Here is a 15,907-nt window from a genome sequence, read left to right as displayed (position 1 = left end):
ATCTGAAAACACGGCAGCCACTGGTGCACGGTCGGACTAACAATGGACTATATGAGTGGCCTGTCTCACATCCTCAAGCTCACATTATCTCCACATCCCGCCCTCTCACTACTTGGCACCAACGTCTTGGTCATCCTCACTCTAGAGTTCTTAGGTTTATTTTGAATAAATTCTCGCTACCGTTTCATGAGAGACACAAAAAATTTCATTGTAATTCATGTTTATCTAATAAAGCTCATCGACATCCTTTTACTCAATTATCATTGTGTAGCTCTAAACCACTTCAAATTATTTTCAGTGACTTATGGGGGCCATCACCAGTCTTATCTCTTGATAAAAAGTTGTATTATTGTGTTTTTGTTGATCAATATACGAAGTACACTTGGCTCCTCACACTAACAAAGAAAAGTGAAGTTAAAGATATCTTTCAAAAATTTCATCCTATGATGGAAAAACATTTTGACTCTAAAATTTTATCATTGTATACTGATGGCGGAGGCGAGTATAAAAGTCTTGACTCCTATCTTTCACTTCACGGCATTCAACACCTTTCTACCCCTCCCTATACACCCTAACGAGTTGCACTTGCAGAACGGCGACATCGCCATATTGTCGAAACTGCAAGAACACTCTTACATGAGGCGTCTCTCCCACCCCAATTCTGGTCTTTTGCATGCCATCACACTGTCTACCTCATCAATCGTCTTCCAACCTCTCACCTCGAAAATCAATCCCCATTCCAAAGATTACTTAGAAAATCACCTAATTATAACTCCCTACGAATTTTTGGTTGTTTATGTCATCCATGGCTAAAACCATACTCCAAAAATAAACTTGAATCAAAATCTACCCCATGTGTCTATCTTGGATTCTCACTATCCCATCATTGTCACCAGTGTTTTGACCCAATTTCTGCAAAGGTTTACTTATCTCGAGATGTGCAATTTGTTGAGGATGTTTTTCCATTTAAGACATTGTTCTCCAACATTGCCATTAAATCAACTCACCTGGAATGGGCAACACCAACAATGCCAAGTTCTTCAGACCCCACACCCAAACTTCCCATAGTTACAGATCTGCCAACTCCATTAGAAATAGCAGCACGCACTATTGCAGATTTTCCATCACCATCTGCTTCCTCTCCAGCCCAGTCCGGAGACAACTTAAACTCGCAGTCCTTATCCGACAATGCATCAGCGGCAGCCGCAACAGATTCACCTCTAGCAACTCCTCCCTCTTAAGGTAAATTTTTGTCTTCCTCATCTTCAATAATTCCTGCTTCCCAGAACACCTCTTCTATATCTACTGCCCAGCGTTTAGCACTACCACGCCTCCCTACAAACTCTCAAATGCTGATACCAACCAACACACAAAGCAGCTTGTCTCCTCTCCTTGTCTATCACCGTAGAAACACCAACCCACCAACACATATGGCTCCTCAACCAGCATGTCCTACCTTCGAGTTAGAACTCGCTCCTTCACCGCCTCAATGTCCGTCTCCTCCTACCCGTGCTGTCACTCGATCCCAAAATAATATCACAAAACCAAAAAAGATTTTTGATTACCTAGCCAAATTGAACCCCACTGTCACACCCACTACTGTCAAACAAGCACAAAAATATCCAGAGTGGCGTTATGCAATGAAACATGAATTTGATGCTTTAATTAAAAATCAGACTTGGGAACTTGTTCCTCCTGACCCGACCAAAAACATTGTATCCTGCAAGTGGCTTTTCAGGATCAAGAGAAATGCTGATGGATCCATCGACAGATACAAAGCGCACCTAGTTGCAAAAGGCTTTACTCAGAGGCCAGGCGTTGACTTTCATGCCACATTCAGCCCAGTCGTCAAGCCCACCACAGTTCGCATCGTCCTCTTTGTGGCACTTCGTCACAACTGGCACCTTCGCCAGCTAGATGTCAATAATGCCTTCCTCCAAGGCAACCTTGAAGAGGAAGTGTACATGGCACAACCTCCGGGGTTTACTAGTGAAGACAAACCAATGCATATATGTCGGCTACGGAAGGCAATCTATGGCTTGAAACAGGCTCCTCGGGCGTGGTACAATCCCCTCACGGGTTATCTTTCATCCATAGGCTTTGTTAAGAAAAAATCTGATGCCTCACTACTTGTCAGACATGGTGCAGGTGATACGTTATTCGTCCTCGTCTATGTCGACGATATTATTATCACTGGGAGCAATACTTTAAGTGTCAATCAGGTTATCACTTCCCTTGCTTCTAAGTTCTCTATTAAAGATTTAGGTAATCTTCACTACTTTCTTGGTGTTGAAGTGATACGCAGCTCCAACGGTTTAATTCTCACCCAAGCAAATTATGTGAATGAAATTTTGAACGATGAGCTAATGACCGACTGCAAGAGTGTTAACACGCCCATGAGTGCATCTGAGTTACTCACCTTGTCTGATGGAACTCACTTGATTGATGCTACACGTTACCGCCGAGTCTTGGGTAGGCTTCAATATCTGTCCTTCACTAGACCTGACATAGCCTATGCAGTCAACAAGCTTTCTAAATTTATGCAAGCACCGTCAGACCTTCACTGGAAGGCTGTAAAACGTGTTCTTTGATACCTGTGGGGTACCATTCAACTCGGCCTACGCGTTACTCCCATCGATGAATTCAATCTACATGTGTACTCTGATGCAGATTGGGCTGGGGACATCGTTGACAGAGTTTCTACATCTGGTTACATCCTATTTCTTGGTCACAATCCGATTAGTTGGTCATCAAAGAAGCAAAATACTGTCTCACGCTCCTCCACTGAGTCCGAATACAGGGCAGTGGCTAATGCACTTTCTGAAACCTTATGGGTCACCAATCTCCTAAATGAGTTGCGCTTTCTAGTACATCAGCTACCCACAATTTATTGTGACAATATTGGAGCCACATTCTTGAGCAAGAATCCTGTCCTCCATAGTCGTGTTAAGCATGTTGTTGTGGACTTTCACTTTGTTCGCCGCTATGTTGATATTAAAAGGGTTCGTGTTGTTCATGTCCATGGTGCCGATCAAATAGCAGACACCCTCACCAAGGCACTTTCTAAATATGCTTTTGAGTCTAATTTGTTCAAGTTAGGCTTAGTGAATCATCGTCTAACTTGAGGGGGCATATTAGAACACCTGGTCCTAGGACGCTAGTTAGTAGTTTAGTCGTATTAGAATTGTCTTACTAGTTCAACAGTTATTATTTAATTAGACTACTTTAGTTCAGTTCGTTTAGGAGTCTTATTACTTTCGTTGTAACTCTATTTAAGAACTTGCTGCCTTCATTAATAAAAATACATTCAGTTCATAACTATTAGCTTCACAAACTACTATGAACATTAGAAATTCATCCATATACATACTGATGTGATTTTCTTTATTCAAGAAAATAATAGTTTTCTTAATCATAGATGGCAACACAGTATCACATTTTGATTCAACTTCGTAGCGTCATGGAGGACATGATCCAGCCATTCCAATTGTTCAATTGAAGTTGAGAAATCTTCTAGCCAGTCCCACAATTACACTTGTGTGCTTTACAAAAGTAAATACATGTATTTGCGCAAGAAGACAAGGTATGATCACACTATTGTTTCCCAATCAAATTATTGCATTTATTTGTCTCAAACTATTCATGAGCTGCTATATATAAAAAGTTGTTAATGGAAAGCCATAAATCATCATATAAGAGTGTTGCATGACATTGTTTTCCCTCTGTTTTTTTTATCATGGTTATAATTGTCATAGGAGCAACAAAGAGTGCCACTTCAACGGAAACCTATTGGATGACATTTTTTCCCTCTGTTATTTTTTCTTACATCATGGTTATAGTTGCTATAATAAATTAACAAAAATAACTTTTAGCAACATTAAATATTGATATTATTAATAAAAATTGTTAAAGTCTTTATGGACATTAGTTAAGTGTCATGAGAATCAGATCGCTAAAGACTTTAGGGACATATAAAGAGCGTTAATTGGTGTTAAAAATTACATATTTAGCGGCAATTAATTCAATAGACACAACTGATCTATATTAAATAAGTATAATTGTAAAAAAATCTTATATTCAATCTGTTTGTGTAAACCAACTATATTAAATATATTAATGAATATATATTAATAAATACAATTATACCATTACTGTAATTCTTAAAAGACACTGAAAATGGTCTAGAATGAAAAATTAACAATTAGCTCATGCTTTTTCAGGGAAATAAGGATCTAATTATCTTTTAAGTGCGAATTATAAAGAAAAGTCTTCCACAAAGATGATCTACTAAACTTATTCATTACTCAACTATTAATTTTTTTTCAACCAAAACCAATTTTGATGTAGTGAAAGAGTGTTACTTCAATTTCCAACTCTTTGAATGCATGAATTTGACGGAGGATGACGGGTAAAGAACTTGAAGGACTAATTTACAAGTTTGTATTACTATAATTTTTCTATCTTTGCTATTTCTACTACTCAAATCTCTCAAATCACACGTAAATTGCCTTCCAACACTGTAAGCACGAGACCCAAAACTAACTTCGGCCTTTGACATTTTATATGAATGATATTATCGATGTTTATACAAACAAAGAACCAATGTCGACCTTGCCTCTGGTGTGTGATTTTCAATACCATAATGAAGTAGCCTCCCTTTGTTCATTGGCCAATAGAATTGGTTCCTAGAGTAGAGGCTCTTTACATATATTTTTTTGGATAACTTTCTCCATTCATGTATTTTTTACTTCAAGATTAAATAGATGTAAGTAGGTAATTAATTTCCTAATGAATTTTTAATGTATCATATATATGATCTAAAGCTGAATAATAAATCAGTCTCTAGACGAGTATTTTCTCAAGCACGACACCACCTGGCTATAACAATCGGTAGCAAGATCATCATTGTGTGTATACGAACAGTTGCTTCACTTAGGCATATAATGTATGTGTATGTATACCAGCTTAACCTCATGCTACTACTAACCAATAAATACGTTTTCCCAATATCTATATTTATAGTATAACAAAAGTTCAGACAAAATACAAATAAATAAAGATTGGGCCCGTGCACGCACGGGCAGCCACCATCTAGTATTACAATAAATCGAGTCCGAACTCTAAAAAAGGGTAAAAAATGTTAACAAAAATTCTAAAACGGTATATGAAATTTTTTTTTAACCAAAAGATCAAAATCGCTCGCGAAGTAGCGATTTTGTCCATTGAAAAAAGCAAAATCGCTGCTATAGCAGCGATTTTGTTAAATTTGATTTTTTTTTAAAAAAAAAAATTATAACAAAATCGCTCCCTCGGGAGCGATTTTCAATTTTCAAATTTTTTTTTATAACTTTTTTAAGTAAGTCGCTGCTTATGCAGCGACATACCCTTAAATTATTATTATTTTTTACTTTTTGCTTCTTTTATTTTAAAAATGTTTAAATAAAAAAAATTTTATTTTAAAATTAAATTGCTGCGATTTTTAATTATTTTTTTTTAATTTTCAAAAATTAAATCACTAAAAAATATTGATTTGAATCGCTGCCTTGGCAGCGATTAAGTTTTTTTAAAAAAAATTAAAAATTTTAATTAAAAATCACTGCCTTGGCAGCTATTTGATTTTAAAAAATAAAAAAAAAATTGATTTAAACTTTTTTATATAAAAAAAAGCAAAAAATATTAATTAAAAAAAATTATACATGAGTCGCTGCCTCAGCAGCGACATATAAAAGAAAGTATTAAAAAAAGATTTTTATTTTGAAAATCGCTCCCGAGGGAGCGATTTTGTTATATATTTTTTTTTAAAAAAAAAAACAAATTTAACAAATCGCTGCTATAGCAGCGATTTTGCTTTTTTCAGTGGACAAAATCGCTACTTCGCGAGCCATTTTGCCCTTTTAGTTAAAAAGAAATTTCATATACAGTTTTAGAATTTTTGTTAACATTTATTACCTTTTAGGCTCCGGATTCATAATAAATCTACGTCCTTTTAGTCTAATAAACAGTAAACATATATCTTTATTGTTTAATAAATAGTATATTTTCTCTCTTCGTTGACAAACTAAATTAAACATCTTAAATCTAATTTATAGGCTCTAATATTGTTACATGGCTTAAAAAATTATTAACCCCATCTAATTTTTTACCCATCCCAACAAGATCCAAATAAAAAAATTCAATCCATTGCGTATCTAGTTCCGATTTTGAACCCATTTTGTGACTGAGTATAAGAGAGAATGCTCTTTTTTTCATTTGGATCAGGTTTAAAGGTGTAAAAAATGGGTGAAATAATTTTATTAAGTCATCTAACATTTCTAAGTTAAAATTTCAACATTATAAATTTTTTTTCAATTAGGTAAATATTGACATATTAAATTATTTGTCAGACGGTATATATATAGGGATTGGGCGAGTATATCCAGTGGCGAACTTCTCAAAATTTGAAGACTTTGGGTGCACCAAATATTACCTTAGCTCAAATTTGATCTCTAAGATAAACTTAAAATAAAAACAGTAAAATAACACTTTTCATGCGTGCACTAGTAATTATAACCTAATATCTATCAGTTTCTCAAAATAAATATATATGTGTTCGCAATAAATTTCCTTAGGCGCTGAAAATCGACAGCAAGCAAAATAAATTAAAAAAAATTGATTTTATTAATGAATCGTTGAGAGAACAATTCCTTGGTTTTCTTGATTCTCTCTCCTAAGTTTCTTCTTGATTCGAGGGCGTTCAATAGTGTGTTTCTCGAATTGTTGGATGATGTAGACCTCCTTGAGATGTTGCCGATCTCCGGGACGTCAAAAAGCGCTTCGTTATTTCAAGTCGATTTTCGGAAAGAACTCTGTTGGCAACTCCTTCGAAGAGCTATGAGGTTGATGTTACAACTTTCTCCAATTTGCTGAATGCTTATTGAAGAGTTTTCGTGATGTCTCTAGAATGTCATGTATATCCCCTATTTATAGTTGTAGGGGGTGGACAAGGTTGCATATGATTGACCAAAGGATGTCATTTTGACTCCTTGCATGTTGTTTGGTTCTTGCACTTGATTGGACTAACACTTCGTTTGGACACATAGCGTCACCTTGTTGGTCTTGGATGCCTAGTCACTGTGACACGTGACATGAATTTGGGCTTTAAGGTGAAATGGACTTTGGATTTGAATATAATAAGATGGACTTATTTATTTGTAAAGCCCAAATCAATTATTCAGCCCAAATGAACATGAAATTAATTCAAATTTTGTATGAATTATTTTCGATCTGTGTTATCAAAACCAGAAATAACTGATTCTAATAAATTGTTCAGATACACGAAGTAACTGAAATTTATAAACCAGTAAGAGAGATGAATAGAAATTTAATTCACAAAAAAAAAACTAAAATCTGTAAGAACGTACCAGAATTTGAAAAAAATCTTTTAAATCGGAAAAGATCAAGTCCACTGAACTCACAGTGTCCCCTTAACGAAATTATTCCCCTCTAGTATCCGAGGTTTGATTTGGAATATAACCTTCCAGGGTAAAACGATCTTAATCAGCAGAGTGTAGATACCAAAAACTCTACTATCAAAGAATCAATCCAAAGCAGGAAAGTACACGAAGAAAAATGTGTGCAGAAGAAGAAGAAGAAGGTCAGAAAATTCGTTAGGAAATATTCTGAAGAATGAGTGGTATTTATAGGCAAGAAGAATATGTTCTGAAAGGTTGCAACCCTTTCAGAATTCACACGACCATTAATGATAGTTTGAAACCTTTCAAATGGTACTGACTATTCCTGAAAGTTGCAACCTTTCAGAACAGTCATAACGGGAAATTTGAATAAAACGGGAAAGTTCAAATAAAACGGGTCGCGCGCGGATCCGAGTCGGGTCGGGTTAGTCAACTAAAAAGTTAAAACATTTCGGTTAATTTTCAACTTCTGTTATCAACTAATTAATTGAAAATATTTTTTTGGCCCTTTAATTAATTAATTAAATAAATAATTAAAACAAACTTTGTCCAAAAAATAATCTCTCGATCGATCATTTGCCAAAGCCGAAGCCGAACGAGCGACGATGGCGACGGCGCGAGGGGGGTCCCTCTTTCCAAACTTTTTAACAATTAATAGGAGTGTTTCTGTATTTAAACTCTCCTATTTTTCTTTCCATCACCGATGAGGGACAAATGCCTTTTCATTAAAGCATAAGATTCAAGTTCCCAACTCTTGAAGTTCTCAACTTTTCAAATTCCTCTCCTTCCCTCTATTTCCCATCAATTCTTGCTACATACCCAACATGAATATGATCCAATACAATTATGTGTCTACAAATTTCCCTTACTTCGAGACTTGTCGACGTGTAGGATTGCCGAAGTTTGGCGACAAGGCTTGAAGTAGTCATGAATGTGTTTTCAGTTTTTTGAGACTTTTCAACGTGTAGGCTTACCGAATTTGTCGAAGAGAGTTGAAGTCTTCTTGAGGCCAACAATATCACTCTTAAGATAGTTCATTGACTTCATTTCATGCGATGAAACAAGTTGCATCGTAGGGTCATGTGCAACTCTATTTTGATGTGCTCCTACGGATTTTTGTTACTTCAATCCACTCGAGGGAAGATATGGAGGAATCTCTCTCGAGAGGAATAATCAAATTAATATGACAAAGTTGTATGAATTTTAAATTCAAAAAACTTTCACCATAGACTTGCATACAAATTCGGACACCAAACACTTAGGGTGTCATACAAGTCTTCAACTTAATTTTTTTTAAAAAAAGGAAATAACTTGATTTGCTTCTTATTTTTATTTCCAAACCTTCAACTTGGAAACAATTGGTAATTTAATAATCAAAATAAATTTTCTTTGCTTTGCTTAGATTTTGTAAGAAGCATTCTTGAAATCTCAAGACTCGTTGCATTCTTTGGAGTGCTAGCAACTTCCATTTAGATGGGTAAGAATTGATATAATTTGCTTCTTCCAATTTCCATTCGGATTTTATTTACTTCTTGTAAAAATTATTCAATATAAGTAACTCCCATGTACAAAGGATTGATGAGAGAATCATTGGAAAAAATTTCTCCTAACCAAATTAATGTGGAACTCCAAATTTGGTGTCTTCTTTTTTCAATTTCGTGCAGTTCCACCAAAATCTCATTTTCTTAGTGTAGAAATGTTCAAATAATGAGAGGCTTGATTTGGAATAAACACGATTTGTAGTACTGTGACCTATCCAAAAATCAACGTTAAGTACCTTCCAGATTGACGGAAATCAATTTCTGTCGGATCTCAAATCTGTCAGTTCTTCTCACAGCTATGCACGATCTCGCCAAAACATCACTTTCTTGGTGTATGAACATTCAAACGATTAGAGGCTTGATTATAGTGAAAACAGACTTCTAGTACTACAACATATCTAAAAATTATAGTTAGAAACCTTTTGGATCGACAGGAATCGATTTCTGAAGTTGGAACCCAAATCTGGCAGTTCTTCTCCCAACTATGCGCAATCTGGCCAAAACATCTTTTTCTTGGTGTAGGAACATTAAAACGATGAGAGGCTTAATTCTGGAGAAACTAGACTTTGAGTAATACGACATATACAAAAATCAACATTAGAAACCTTCCAGAGCGACGAGAATCAAATTTTGAAGTTAGATCCAGAATCTGTAAGTTCTTCTCACTGCTATGCGCAATCTCGACAAAACATCATTTTCTTGGTGTAGGGGCATTTAAACGATGAGGGGTTTGATTCTGGAGACATATCCAAATATCAAAGTTAGAAACCTTCCAGATTGACGGTAATCAAATTTTGATGTTGGACCTAAAATCTAGTAGTTCTTCTCACGACTATGGATCCCAGTCAAAACATCATTTTCTTTGTGTAGAATCTTTCAAATAACGAGCGGGTTGAATCATAAGAAAATAGACTCATATTTATGTGGCATCTCCAAAAATTCATCTCAAACTCTTCTTGAATTGACAAAAAATGATTATTATTTTTTGAAGTTGGTCTTCAAACTTTGTCGTTTTCCTCACGGATTTATGTCTTTTAGATTTTTCTTGTTTCTTTTTGTTGAACGTAATGGTTGTGGTTGCATCTTTATTTTGCAATGGCATGTTTCTTATACAGGGGAGATTGATGTTCAAGATCTAATTTGACTATAATTCAAAACTTCGTGACATTGGCACCGCTATGTCGAACCAGATTGTTGTGTTGCTGCTCATGTTTGTCATGTCATCTTGAAGGGATGCACTTACTACATATGTTATTATAAGTAGATTAACCAAGAAAAATTGAAAACTTCATGCAGTTGGCAACAATAACTTCAATCTTATTTTTTTTGTTTCAGGTTTCCAAAAGAGTCTAAATCGCTTACAAGTTGCACGAGTTGTTCATATGATTGGCGTAGAACCACTCATCTCATCCTAGCAATGTTGACAAAAAACTCATTTGATGCATTCACCTTTGTTGCAACCTTTGTAAAGAAACTTGCCACCTCTATTTTCATCCTTTTTTTTGTGGTTCCACGAGAGAAACATTTGAAGTGCGTACTTTCATTCATTTCCGACGAGAAAAGACCTGACGTGAGGATGGAGAGAGAAACACTCAGTGTATGCCTCCAAACATCAACGAACTAGATTGCGAATAATATCAATCTTTAGTTGTAGTGTGGATTGAAATCTTCCTCTTAATTTTTAGAAGATCTTGGACCAATCTTCTGACTTCTTAGGAGGCAGATGGAGCTCGAATTTGTTATATTTTATGATTTCAACTTTGCACACCTATGAAACATATTTATTTTCAAATGTTAAAAGCCATGAAATTGCAATACACTTGATCCGAGAGTGATAGAACTAAATTTCTTACAATATGTCAAAGTTTCATATCAAAAATTCTTCCACATTGTTCAAAATTAAATCCTGAAGTTGCTTTTAAATTTTGATATCTCTTTTACAACTTTGCACGATTATGGTAGAAAATTCTCAACTTGGAGTAGGAGTATTGAAATTATGATTTTCTTATTCCTTTGGAAAGACTACTCAAGTAACTACACAATGTATAAAAATCATGACCAAAGACTGTGGATTGGTACATATATTTCTTCAAAGTGAGCTCATGGTTCTGCCTCTCTCAACTCTTCAGCATTCACGACTTTGGGAGAATATCAATAACTCGGCGCAGGAGCCTCCAAAATAATGTGACTTTTTGTTTGGAAGCATAACTCATAGACTTATATTATATGTAAAAGTCACGGCCAAAATCCTTCCATAGTAGTACAAATATATTTTCAAAGTTATCTTCAATTTTATCTCGCTCAACTCTTCAGTTTTGAGTAACTTTGGGAGAATTTTAATAACATGGAGTAGGAGCCTCGAAATGATGCGGTTCTTGTTCTGTTGGAAGAATAACTCATATATGTAAAACATACGTAAAAGTCACACCCAAAGATTTCTAGATTAGTGCATATATCATTTCAAAGTCAACTCAAATTCCGCTTCGCTAAACTCTGAAGGTTTGGGCATCTTCGGGAGAAAATTAATAACTCGGTGTAGGAGTCTCGAAATGATACGATTCTCATTCTATTGGAAGCATAACTCATAGATGTACAAAAATATATAAAAATCACATCTAAAACATTTCCGTATTAGTGCATATATCTTTTCAAAGTCAGCTCAAATTTCTCTTCGCTAAACTCTTCAGCTTTTGGCAATTTTGGGAGAAAATTGATAACTCTGACGTAGGAGTCTCGGAATGATGTGATTCTTGTTCCATTGGAAGTATAAATCACATATCCTTGCAATCTAAGATCATCCTTTGCCAACGATTGATGTAGTCCATTACGAGTTCATCCTTACCTTGTTTTGTATTAGTCAATATATTCCATCATGCTCATTGTACGACGGGTACTGTAGAAACGATTGAGAAATTGATTTTCTAATTGTTCCCAACTATTGATTGATTCAGGATCCAAGTACATATACAAATCAAAGGTGTTTTCTTTTAAAGAATGGACAAACTGCTTGACAAGAAGATCTTCATATGTACCAACACTGCTACAAGTCTCGACGAAATGGGCAATATGTTGTCTTGAATTTCCCCTTCCATCAAATTGTTGCAATTTTGGTTGTTGATATCTAATTAGCATTAGTAGACCTTCGATTCCCTAGAATACAACTTTGAATATCCTAAGGAACTTTGTGACGGACCACCATATTGAGGTTTAATTGTGTTTATGATCATATCTTGTAGTTGTTGAACTGTTAGAGTGACAACTGAAGCAAATTGTTTTACACTTTGAGGTTCAACTGATTTGGTGGGAGAATCAATATCAACTTTTTCTTGAGTTGTTAGATTGTGATGTGACTCTCTAGAGTTGTAGAGATCTAACTTGCTCATAAGTTGTGCGATTTGAAGATTTTTGTCATCAATATACTTCTTCAAGGATTCAATGGTTTGATCCATCATTGCAAACTTCTCGTCCATGTCAGTTGCGTCAACCATAAAGGAGTTAACCCTTGTTGAAATTGAAGAATCTGTTGAATTTTTAGATTCGCCAAAATTGAATCCAGAGTGAGAAAGTTCATCAAACAACTTTGATGCAATGTTGACCCCATGGATTGCAGTTTTGAGAGTCATTCGAGACTTGCTCTTTCTTGGCATCTCCAAGGAGGTGAAATATTCAGATCCATTCAAGACACTTTTTTTGAAGTCATGTCGAGTTATTGGATCAACATCACTAAAATCAACAAATGTGGCAACAACAGAGTCCTTGCATGAAACATCATTGATCTTCTTGAAGGACATTGGAAAGTTGAACTTGTCGTTTTTTTATTCGTAGGAAGAGATGGAGAGCAGAATTGGTCCCAGTGGGCGTGCCAAATTTGTTCGCAACGAACTTTCTTAGGCGCTGAAAATCGACTGCAAGCAAAATAAAAAAAATAAAAAAAATGTGATTTTATTAATGAATCATTGTGAGTACAATTCTGTTGTTCTCTTGATTCTCTCTCCTAAGTTTCTTCGTGATTCGAGGGTCTTCAATAGCGTGTTTCTCGAATTGTTAGATGATGTAGATCTCCTTGAGATGTTATCGATCTCCGGGACTTCATAAAATGCTTTGTCGTTTCAAGTCTATCTCCGGGAAGAACTTCGTTGATCACTCATGTGAAGATCTATGAGGTTGATGTTGTAGCTTCTCCAATTTGTTGAATGCCTGTTGAAGAGTTTTCTTGATGCCTCTGGAATGTCATGTCCATTCCCTATTTATAGTTGTAGGGGGTGGACAAGGTTACATATGATTGGCCAAGGGATGTCACTTTGACTCTTCGCATGTTGTAATAGGTTCTTGCACTTGATTGGACTAACACCTCATTTGGACACGTGGCTTCACCTTGTTAGTCTTGGATGCCTAGTCACCGTGACTTGTGGCATGCATTTGGGCTTTAAGGTGGAATGAACCTTGGATCTGAATTTAATAAGATGAACTTATTTATTTGTAAAACCCAAATTAATTATTCAGTCCAAATAAACATGGATTTAATTTTTTTTTATAAATTTGATCCAATACAATTTATATGTCTACAATATGTTTATGATTTTTTTCAAAGTTATCGAATACACGTGATATCACACCTTTTTATACGTGGAACTGGTAAACGACCCAAACTCTCATTCATGTGGCCATGTTTTTCTTGGATTTAACTCAAAAGTCTTACTCCTATTTAAATTTATATTATAAAATTAATATTTATCATAATATTTGTACGATTATAAAGCTCGTAATAATTATACTCTTAAGTTTGATATTATTTGTGTGACAAATTAAGTATATTTCAACAACACAATGCTAATTTTTTAAGATTAGTGGACTATATTTTCTTGGATCAAACTTTACGTTTCAAAGTGTTGTTGTCTTAGAATGTTGTCTGACATGATTAGAGAGACTTCTGCGTATGCTTTTTGTTAAATATAAGTTATTTAAAGTATAATAATAAAACGTAAATTAAGTAAATCAATATAACTTTCATCAATGAGTTAGTTTTAGCTATATTTTGTGTTCAATTCTTTTTTGGATAAGTAATATAATTTTAATATTTTATTTTATTTGTTTTAATTTGTATGACTTAGTTTGACTTGATACGATTTTTAAGAAAGTTTTTTTTAAAAAAAGTTATAATTTAAAAATAAATTATAGATATTTGTGTGACTATATACCATTTTATTAATGATAAAATGACTATTTTAAAATTAAAATGTTATAAATATTTTTGAACTGATTAAAATAAAGTGAATTATATAAAGGGCAACTTTCACTATACCAAATAAAAAATTCATATTTATATGCTATAGCAAAGTTTGCATAATTGCGCTCCATAGCAAACATAGGAACTGTATAATTCGCTATACATATAAAGTTGAAGAAAATTGTATAAAACGAAGTGTATCAAACAAGAAAGAGAAAGACACTTGGACAAAGAACTGCATAAAAAAACAAAGTGTATAAAACGAATTGTATTATTATAAGTGTATAGAATGATTATATACAATTTGAATTTGTATAAAATGAGAAAAAGAGAAAGACAAAAGAGACTTGACAAGGAATATACAATTGAATCGAATTGTATAAGACGAGAAAGAGAGAAATTAGATACAATTTGAAAATTGTATAAAACGGGAAAGAGAGAAAGGCAAAAGAAACTGGGCAGGGGAGTATTTTTATTGTATAATTATAAGTGTATAGGACGAAAATATATGTACTTGCATGTGTATATACAATTTTCTCATGCTTTATACAAACGGAAACACAATTTATACATTTCGCTTCTGTTTGTATAAGTGAGAAAGGCAAGGGTGGCGAGCGAGATTTGGGTGAGTGACGAGCGAGATCTGGAAGATGGGAGAGAGGGGAACAAAAATATATGTATTATACAATTTTCTTTGCTTTATACAATTAGAAACAATTTTTATACACTTGTGTTTGTATAAAAAGTGAGGAAGCGAGAGATTGGAAGAGAGTGGCGAGCGAGATATTTGGGAGAAAGGCGCCTGTTAATTTTTTGCAAACGTTTGCTATGGAGCACAAGTAAATCAAACCCTAGCTACTCCATTTATTTTAGGTTATTAGTTTGCTATTATATACAATTTTCCCTTATATAAATTGAGCAAATTGCAACCCTTGCAAGTAGCGAAACCAATGGGCCAACTAAACTCATTTATCCAAGCCAAACCAATGGGCCAACTAAACTCATTTATCCAAGCAAATGTCATTTATATTGTTTGTGGTATTACATGGTTATTTTCTTTTTTAGTTATTCCTAATTACTTATTCAATATGATTAATTTTTGAAAAAATTACTAAAATACACTACTTTAATTTATTTAATTTCATTAATTCCCTACTGATGTATTAAATTACAAAAATCCTTTTTTTTTAATCTCAAATGATACTAATTAAATTTTATACATTAAAATATTAAAAAGGCAATATTTACCTTACCAAGGTAAAGCAAAAATTACCTTCCCAATGCATGACTCCTTTCCCCCAAAAAATCACCTTCCCAAAATTACCTTACCAAGATTTCCGCCTCCCCCCAAAAACTTCTCCTAATTTTTTCCCACTAATTTTTTCGTTTATATATAGATTCAAATAGTATTTTGTAAGTATCACGTGATAGAATGATTCTTTGTTTTCTTTTTACTTATATTTCGTATATATTAAGGTATCAAATAATAGTATATGTGTATAAAAATTTAAGTATCTAATTTAAATTGTGAATTTGAGTATCTTTTCATGTGTTGGACATGAAATTTAATGTATCAAAGAAATATATTTTAAATTTAATATTTCGTTTATATATATAGCTTCAATTAGTATTTTATAAGTATCATGATAACCTGTTTATTTATATTTTAGTATAAGATGAATTGTATT

This window comes from Solanum pennellii, chromosome 1, assembly GCF_001406875.1.
Source record: "Solanum pennellii chromosome 1, SPENNV200".
In the NCBI taxonomy this organism is placed as follows: Eukaryota; Viridiplantae; Streptophyta; class Magnoliopsida; order Solanales; family Solanaceae; genus Solanum; species Solanum pennellii.
Note: the sequence above shows the minus strand (reverse complement) of the source record.